Raw genomic sequence first — 9,286 nt, 5'->3', positions numbered from 1 at the left:
AGAAACACCCTGCACTTAACTCCAGAGGTGTTGGAAAGCAAATTACTACCAGTGTGATCTCAAGTCTATCTCACATCAATTTTCATGACTGTCTGTGTATAAACCACAATATGGTACAGTAATTTCTTTTTTACTTGTATTTTTTCCTTAGGGATTATGCCGTATTTAAATTTTGGTGTTACAGAAGTCTGGTCGCGTTTAGGCCAGTCTAAGCGAAGGTGCCAATGTCTGCAAACGATTTTTACTCATAAACCTTGTCTGATAGCCATGCAATAAATATTCCGAAATGCCCTTGTGCCGTGTGGAAGCGGTGGGAACCGGGCACACAAACGAGCACGGCGACTCTCAGCGGCCCGGCCGAGGCCGATGCAGGCCAGGAGCGCTGCTGTTCTTCCTTAGCGGCGGCCACGGTCCCCCGGAGCTCTCGCATGCCCGTTCCCTGGGAAAGGCCGGTCAACAAAAACTAGCCCTAGCTAAACCCCAGAACGAAGCACAAAGCAGGCCGTGTCAGACCAACCCTACCCACCACAGCACTGAGTCAGCCGGCCCGCCCGATGATAAGGGGGGGGCGAGGCGGGAGCGTGCGCTGCAGTACGACACACTACAGAGAACGACGCTCCCTCCCTTCGCTGCCTGCTAAGGAAAGGAGAAGCGAGGCGAGAGGAGCGCCCTGCTCCTTCGCCTTCCTCGCCCTCCCTGGGCTGAAAGGCCGCCACAGGGCGCAGTGCCCCACGCCGGCCCAAATCCCCAGCAGCCCATGATCCGCCCGGGAGGCGGCCAGGACCCAGGCACCGGAGCCGGGCGGGGCGGGTGCGGGACCGCCCACCACCGTTCACCGCCGTCCCCGCAGCCGCGCCCGCTCTGCGCACGCGGGCGGACCGCCCTCCCGTCCTCTCCTCCGCGGCGCCTGCGCGCTTTGCCCCCTGGCCTGTGCGGGGGCCGGGCAAATGCGGTGGCTGTCGGTGCCAGCGTGGGTCGCGGTATCTCCTGCGCTTCGGCTGTCGGGCTCTCGCCCTCTGTCCTCCTCAGCGCCGGCCCCTTCTTCCTTCCGCAGGCGGTTTGAAATTTACCGCAGTCTCTCACTCGAGTTCTCGATGTGGCCGTAAGCGCCTGGCGCTGAAGGGGAGGAGGCAAGAGTGCGGGGCGGGGAAGAGGAAAGCGGCCTGGAGCGGAGCGGCTTGTCTGCCTGCAGCTCCGGTTCTCCCAGCCCCTCACGGGGAACGGTTGGTAGGGGACGGTGGAGAGGGTTAAGTGAGGTGGCAGTTCCCTTGTCGCGGCCCGTGGGCGGTCCGTGTGCGGACTGTGGTTGCCCTGGGGCGGCTTTTGCCACTGTTCCCCTATCTCTGGGCATAGGGAGTGAGGGAAGGAAGGAGCCTGAAGTGATTCCGGGATCCACGGGCCCCTCACGCCCCTGGAAACGGTGGAGGGAAGAGTGAAACAATTGCCCCCTCCCTCCTGAGGCGTCCCGGTTCTGCGGCAGGCTGGCCCGCAGGTAAGACTCCCTGGGGCCCAGGCAGGGTAGGGGCGAGGGCCGGGAGGAGGAAGGGTATCAGTCATAGACACAAAACTCGGGCGACGAAGCGGGGCGGGAACCCGGTTCTTCAGGTTTGGAGGAGCGGCTCAGCCGGAACTCGTTGGTCAGGTCGGCGAGCAGGAGAGCCTTGGGGCGGCGGCGTACGGCTCCTTCCGTGTGGCCGCGCTGGGCTTGGTGCGGGCGGACCCGGGGAAGCCGAGCCCGGCCTGGCCCGAGCCCTTCCGGCGGGCTGCGGCTGCTCGGCGGCGCGATCCCTCCTCCTGCTCCTCGGGGAGCTGCCGTGCGCCCCTTGGGGGCTGAGTGGGAACGGCGAAATGACGGAGAAAGGAAGATGTGCTGAAATCGCAGCGGTGTGTGTATTTCGGTGCCTTTCTCCTACTTCCTGGGAGCACGTTACCACGGCTTCGCTGTTCCCGGAACAGCAGGGCGTGCCCCTCTGCAGCGGCTGCGATGGGAGTCGGTCACTCTTCTGATGCTTAGTCGTTTGGTTTTTAATAAGTTATTTTGGAGTACGCTGTTTTATTTTTAGTATACCCTGTTGCTATAATTATAAAAACGTTGTTGAGGGTGATAAGAGAGATGAACATATTCATGAGTTTGGAAGTAGCCGAAAACAACTTCGGACTGTGATCTGCTCAATGTGTTTTTAAGTGATTTTCGGTTTGAATCCGAGCGTGACTCTTTGAAGGGCAGTGTTATGTGTTTCACTGATAATAAAAATATTTTGTAGATGAAGTAGTACTGTGTTGACTTTTATGTGATATACTCAGTGGTTTTTCGCATTTTAGAGAGCTACAGGCATTTTTTACTTGAAATGAGGGAGGTCTAAGAAGAATTTTCTCCCTTCAAAATATTTTCTCCCTTCAAAATTATTGGGGTAAAACATCTCTAGAGATGTGGGGCGGGAGATTTGCTACAAAGTATAATATTAATCAGTGTTTGTCTGAGCTCTTTAAACGTTCATTGTGTCTTGATTGCGAAATGATGTAATTAAATGTATTGCGGCCCAGAAACAGTTACCCTCTTAATATACATCTGCTTCCTTGGTTAATGTAATTGCTTAGTGATGATGTAAGGAAAGATAAAAGGTGCTTTAGCCGTACAAAATTGTTTGACGTACATGACATAATTTTCCTATTGTTTCCTGTTACTTGGGTTTGGAGGTGTTTAGCTTACTGGGAAGTCAGTCTTACCTGAACTGAATTCTTGGCTGTAACTGGAAACTTGTGAATAGAAGACGGTTGTGTGAAATGTGTCAAGTGTAGCTTGTTGACCTAAACAACAGTATTGCTTGTGAATTGACTACAGAGGAGCTTTTTTAAAAGTCTCATTCTCTCAGAAGATGGCACAATATTTTAATACATGTAAACTTTCAGAAAGTGCTGTTTAGACTCTGTGTAGTGGGGATATATAGAGCTTATTAAGGTCTAGATTTTCATATAGCACACAAGTTGGCATGTGCATATGCCAAAAAACCTAGATCAGTATCATACATAATTGAATAGCTCTGGTATGTAATGTAAGCAGAGGATAATAGATTTGATACTGTGTTGTTGTTTGTGAGATCCTAATGTGAAGATGTGTGGTGATACTAATGAGTTAGGGCAGCCCAGTAGCATTAAAAAAAAAATGCTATAACTACTTTCTGAGAAAGTAATTAAATTTTATTATCTTAATACCTGGAAACTAAGTAATGTGTAATTGTAGGTAAAGGACAGTTTGTGTTTATGCATTACATGCTCTGCAAAATAGTTTATGTAAGTAACACTGTCTGCTTGTGAAGGTGATATTAAAGGTCACATTTCCTTGAGCTAAGTTAACAGTGTTAGATCTGCTTTAAGGGAGGAGGTGAAGGGGTATTTATGAAAGAAGGGTCAGGTGGACATCAGTGTTTCTGAGCCTACAAACTTCACTACCATAGCAGAGAACTAGTCAGCAGGGATGATGTCAGCTGATAGTTTCCTTCAGATGCTGTTTCTTCTAAGGGGTACCCAGGACAATTTCTTTCCCTTGCTGCAGTAGCTTTTCTTCATTCTACTGTAACTGTAGGACGAGTAGGAAAGAGTGTAGGAGTGTATTAAATTGATGGGGGAAAAATATTTTAAATAGTTGCAGCTTGCTACAGTGTGTGGGTTGTTACCATGGGGCACTCCATTTCATTAAAAAAAAAAAAGTGGAGCCTCAATATAGCAGCAGTGTTTGGTTTTTTAATGAGCAATGAATCATTCTTTTCCAAAATGACAGAAAGGGCACTCATTTTGAAAAAGCTGACAGTGTAAAAATGATGGTTGCTTCATTTTAGAGCAAACACTTCTGAAAGATCCTTGTGGGGTTTTTTTAATTATGCATTTTCATAATTTTTATAGTGCTCATTTTAGTACTGTCATCCCCTTAAGTTTTAAAGTTCTATTTGAATTCTTAGTTTATTCCTGGATCTCCAGCATTTATAGTCGCACTGATTCTAGAAAAGTCAATCCCTGTAACACTGCTTTTCTGAAAGTTATATATGCTTTATGCTGTGCCCCTAGAGATCCTCTGGTGAGTCACCATTATAAGAGCTTTCCAGATGCTGCCTGTAACTGATGATTTTGTGTATGCAATGTACTTTTTGCAGTATTGGTATCTACAGTTGCAGCTGTTGGCAGCTGACTGGCAGAGAACTCATACATCATAAACTAAGTTGAGACTACTTGAAACTGCAAGGCGCTGTTTTGGAATTTTGGTAATTTGCAGAGAGTGGTGAAGATCACCAGAGATAGCTCGGTAGGTCTGGAGGTGTCTCATGGTTCTGCAGGGCTGTAGGATGCCTTTAGTGCATTGGCACACGTAAAGCATTGCATGACAGTCAGTGATAGGCACTGGACACTTCATGGATTCATCAGGCACTTGCAGACACTTGTAAGCTGCATAATGGCTTTTAAATTGTTTTAACTGGGGACTCTCTGTTGGTCTCTGACTTCATAACAGCAACAAACTGTGGGATTTCAACTCCCTCTAAGGAATTACAATTCAATTGCTAAATACCATGAACTCATAAGAAATTGTATTTCTCAGATTTTAAAACTGCAAGTAAACTGCAAATATACTGCATTAAGGGGGTGGGTCGTGCAGTTGTCTAAAGAGTAGGTTATTTTCCTGAAAAAGCTGACATAAGCTTGTCCACTCAGAGCAGAAACTTTGTGCTAACAGTTTTTGAAGTGGGCCATGATTAGAGATGAACAGCTTCTTAAAACAGAAACATTATTCATCAGCTGGAATAACTTTTCTCCAATATAGTGGTAAGCACTGTAATCTTTTGGCAGACTGTAATTATATGCTCTTCTCAGTCTTTGCATTTTCCCTTTAATGTTAGCTTCTTCCACTCATAGTAGCAGCTCTTTTTTGGCAATAGTTCTTGTTTCAGTTAATATTCTGAATGAAAATTCCAAATGAGTCCTTAAAATTATTGCTTTAAAACTCAGTCTGTTTCTTTCTCAGTGCATTAAAACCTGATGTATTTCTCTCTCTTCCTACATGCCCCTTTGTTGGATCATGGTCACCCTGTTTCATGCAACCCTTTTGCCTGCATGGGTGGTTTTGGACCTATGAGCAAACAGTAATTGCAGAGAGAGTACCCTTTTATGGGGTCTTTCTTCTGAGGAAGACTCTTGTGTTTGTCTTGCATAATTTAAAATTTTTCAATGCCTGTTTGCTTTGTATCCTTTGAAGTTTGCTTGGGCAAAGATTGAAGATCAAGCAAACAAGATTGTGGTTTCCAATATGATTATGCTCCTTCTCAATTATGAATGCAACTGTTGTAGTACTAATACTTTTGCATTCAGATTCTGTTTCTAAGAGACATTAGTTCTAGAGCAGTACTGCTCTTCTCTGTTGTTGAATCAATTATAGAGAGATGTTGTCTACACAGGTGAATTTTAGTGATCTTGTAGTCTTGCTTGAAAGAGAAAAGGGGAGTTTTGCTGTTATTTATAGCCTGTTCACACCAAGATATCTGGATCCTATGCATGTAATGCCAAGTATGCTGGCATATGACCCAGGCATTTGGAACAGGTGGTGCCATGGGAGATAGTGAGTGATAGGCCCTGAACTTGTAGTGTAGCAAATTTTTTTTTTCCTCAGAGACAAATCAGACCTTTTTCTAGGAAGCAAAAAGAAACAAGGAGAGCTTTTAGTCGGAGGGTAAAATGAAGAAGACTAGGACAGCAAAGACTTGTGAAAGAGATAAAATGTATATATGCCTGAAGTGAAGACAAATGAGAAGGCATTTGAAGGATTTAATCTCAGGTCTTCTGTTTTGTTTGGGGACTTCGGACACTTCCGTGTTTTGGAATGAAATGCAACAGGATGTCACTCATCGGTTGTGTAATACAATGTGTTACCGTGTCTGTTGGAACTAGGCATGTAATAGACGTGCCTCAGGAATTTTTAAGTGTAAATGCAGCAGATATTATAGTGTTCCTTCCTTTTGTATTTATCTTTCTAAGCCATGAAAGACAATAGCAATCTGCTCTTTGGCCGATTTTGTTTTGGTGTTCTCTGTAATTATTTTTTATGAAAATTCTAATGTCACGGCGTGTATTAAATTCTTTATCGCATGCTGCAGCAACATTCTTTATCCCATGCAGGAAAGGAACTTTTTGTGTAATCAGAAAGTTATTGAAGTGAAACATCTCAAAAGTATTTCTGCATGTATGTAAAGTATTGATATCTTATATTTTCCTGAGAAGTAACAGAATTATATTTATAGTATTAGACTAATTAGCATATTAGCAATATATCTAGGTTTCTGTAGTACCGAACTTAATGACAAGAAATTAAATACTCTGACATACATCAGCCACATTAAAAGTTAAATGGAATGGAAGAAATTGTGACAAGACCTTTGAAGAAATATTAAAACATCTAATTAAAGAAAACTTCTATTGAGGTGTAATTTCAAAATTGCGAACAATAATAAATGTAGAACCATATATTTTATTTTAGGAAGATTCTTTGGAGGTCATCCTTTGCTCAAAGCATTGTCAATTAGAAAAGGTTTTTCAGAGCCTTGTCAGGCTAAGTTTTTACCATCTTCAGGGATGGATATTTCACAGCCTCTCTAGGCTGGTGTTTAACTGTTCTGTTCTTCAACTCTAGGGTCTCCTATGTGCACATGATTTCTGCTGGAGATGTGGACACTCTAGATTTGTGTGTGTCTGTGCTGTTCTCTAATATGTCCCAATGCAGATGCCAGTGAGACCATACCTAACCAGCTCACGTTCACACACCTGAGGTGTGTACTGACCACCTGCTGGCTGGAGTGCAGGATCTTGCATCCACTAGTAGGGATGCTGTATTGGTTTAGCTTGGGCAGATACCATGCAATCAGTGGGGTGGCTTCTGACAGCATCAAACTGGGGTTTGACTGATGCTGTTATCCCTCCAAAGTTACTGCTACTGTCACTGTTGATATGGGTTTTATTTTCAAGATGACTCCTTTACTTCAAACAAGTGCTTCTGTCTCATTTCCTAGTTTCTGTTTAATGTAACCGACAAGCCTCTTGCTCTCTTGTAACATGACCAGGTTTGGGCCTGTACCCTCTCAGACAGTTTTGCTTATTTGATTCACGCACACAGATTCCCATCTTCCCCTTTGTTATTATCCAGACTGTTCTTTCAAGGGTGGGGCTTGGCAAGCACCCACCACTCTCACCTGTGTCACCAAACAGTGGCCCTAATGTTTTCTTAGTCATTCTTGTGTTCCCAATGCCCTTAGAATAGCCTTTCTCTTTGTCCTTATCAGCCTTTGCTAGTTTTGGCTTCAGCTGGGCTTTGATTTTCTTAATTCCTCCTTGTAGGCAAAGACAACATCTCTGTATACCTTCTGGGTAACCTGTCATGTTCTGTCTTGTGTTTGGGCTCAGTCAGGAGTTCTGTGCTTGTTCTAGGTGAGAAGTGTGGTAGATTGCTGGCAGGGATGCCACACTTGCCTTCCTCCACAGCGACTGAGATTTAGTGTGTTTTCCTCATTTAAAGCATCAGTATCTAATTTTTATGAAATTACTACTCTGTAAATTAGTATTCCTGTAAACTGAACGTAACTATACTAAAATTAGCTGTATTTTAGCTAGAAACCATTCCATTCCCCAAGTCAGTCTGCCAGCTGAGAGCATTTCACTGAGTTAACAAACCAAAGTTTGTTGTGTATTAGAAATGGTACGCTGTTTAGAGGATGTGAAGAAATGTAGTTCAAGTCTATGGTATGTGCAGTTACTCTGCAGTTTTTTCTAACTTGGTAAATACTTTTTAAAGAAATATGGCCTTTAATGTGTCAATTAAAATAATTTTATGCTTAGTGACTTTTAGTAGATGGATTGAATTTCTGTTCTTATACGAACCTGTTTATTGTAATAACCATTTAATGATTTTTCTTGTGGCTAGTGTATAACATTGTTAAAGCCTTCTGTAGTATGGGTGGTATTATTTTGTGTCCATGTAACTTTTAGTTTGGGCCCTGTCTGCTTTTAATATGTGAAGTCAGCCAATAAGTAATTTGAAAAAAGATGCAGATCTTTTGAGACATTCAGAATGTGGGCAGCAACTTGCAGTTCTGGGCTTAAACCTTTGCCACAGAGATCTCCACTGTTTGTGTGTATATTTGTCTAAATTTACTTGAATACAAGACATAAGTTTACTTGCTTGTTTTTAAGACTAAATATACAGACTCTTACCAAATGAAATAATAGTGACAGTATTGAGCAGATGAAGAACAGTAAAATACCTGTAAAATTTGAAGCAGAGTAAAAAAATCTTATTGCTTGCAAGGAAAAGAAAGCAGTAATAGTATAAAGTTATTAAAGGAAGGGTGATGAAAAGGTGTAGAAGCTAAAATATAAGAGAAAAAAGAAAAAGGCCTGTGATGCTACTTGGTGTCTTTCAGTGTCAGAAAATACCTCAATATATTTTGGCTATGTGATTGCTGTGTAAAAGTAATAAAGTAAAAACTCTGCTTGTACAAAAATAGCTATCACTTTGAGGTTTTTTCCTCCTTCCTTTTTGACTAAACTATAATCAATTACTGAGTCTTTGCTAGTTAGATCCAGTAAGAAAGGCAGTGATTGTACCAGTTCAGTTTCCAAAGGATAGCCAATACTGGATACCTTTTAGATCTCTTCTTCCTGCAAATAGAAGTTTTTTATTATAACTAAGGTGTTTTCTTAAACTCTTTGTAGGATACTTACCTTGTCAAATAGCTGGGATACCACCAAATTCTAGTCTGACATTTGAGAGGATCTGGATGTCTGGAAGTAGGATTTCTTTAGGATATTTGAAAAAACTTATATAGTTGTGTTTTTTGAGGGTTTTTTTTTTTTGGTGTAACATTTTTTGATTGTGTCTACATGGGCTATGTTATGTTTTGTTTTGTTGGTCATTTTTATATGCTTGCAATTCATAGGAGATTTCTGGAGGAAAAATACGGGTATTTCTCTCTTCATTTCCCAGTTTGAGAATCTTGTTAGGTAAAGAGTGGGTTTTTTTGCGTAAAGGTGTCTATTTCTGCTATAGTAAAACTTTTGCTTTAGAAGACAGCAGCTCAGTTGCAGGAGAACAGCTGCATTAAAATGTAAGTCAGTCACTTCTACCTACTCTGATGCTTAGTAAAGTTTGTCTTCTGAGACTTTTCTGTGTTGAGGAGACCTCTGATGATCATGCAGATGTAATTCTTGAACACTGTTGTCTATAGGGGTTTTTTTTTCAACATCTGTTAATTAA

The 9,286-nt window shown here is 42.6% G+C and overlaps 1 protein-coding gene across 6 annotated transcripts in view; it reads left to right on the top strand.

Annotated features, from left to right (window-relative positions):
* Positions 1-947: 947 nt before the first annotated feature.
* The window catches only part of LRRFIP2 (LRR binding FLII interacting protein 2), a 56,280-nt gene continuing 47,941 nt past the window's right edge, over positions 948-9,286 (top strand). For 5 of the 6 annotated variants that reach the window (XM_059467557.1, XM_059467535.1, XM_059467516.1 and 2 more), the window contains exon 1: positions 948-1,492. The gene's annotated coding sequence lies outside the window, so the exon portion shown is untranslated. The remainder of the gene's footprint in view (positions 1,493-9,286) is intronic. The other variant, XM_059467506.1, reaches the window with a different exon arrangement.

The sequence above is a fragment of the Ammospiza nelsoni genome, chromosome 1, assembly GCF_027579445.1.
Source record: "Ammospiza nelsoni isolate bAmmNel1 chromosome 1, bAmmNel1.pri, whole genome shotgun sequence".
Classification (NCBI taxonomy): domain Eukaryota; kingdom Metazoa; phylum Chordata; class Aves; order Passeriformes; family Passerellidae; genus Ammospiza; species Ammospiza nelsoni.
This window is presented reverse-complemented; position numbering and strand designations above follow the sequence as displayed.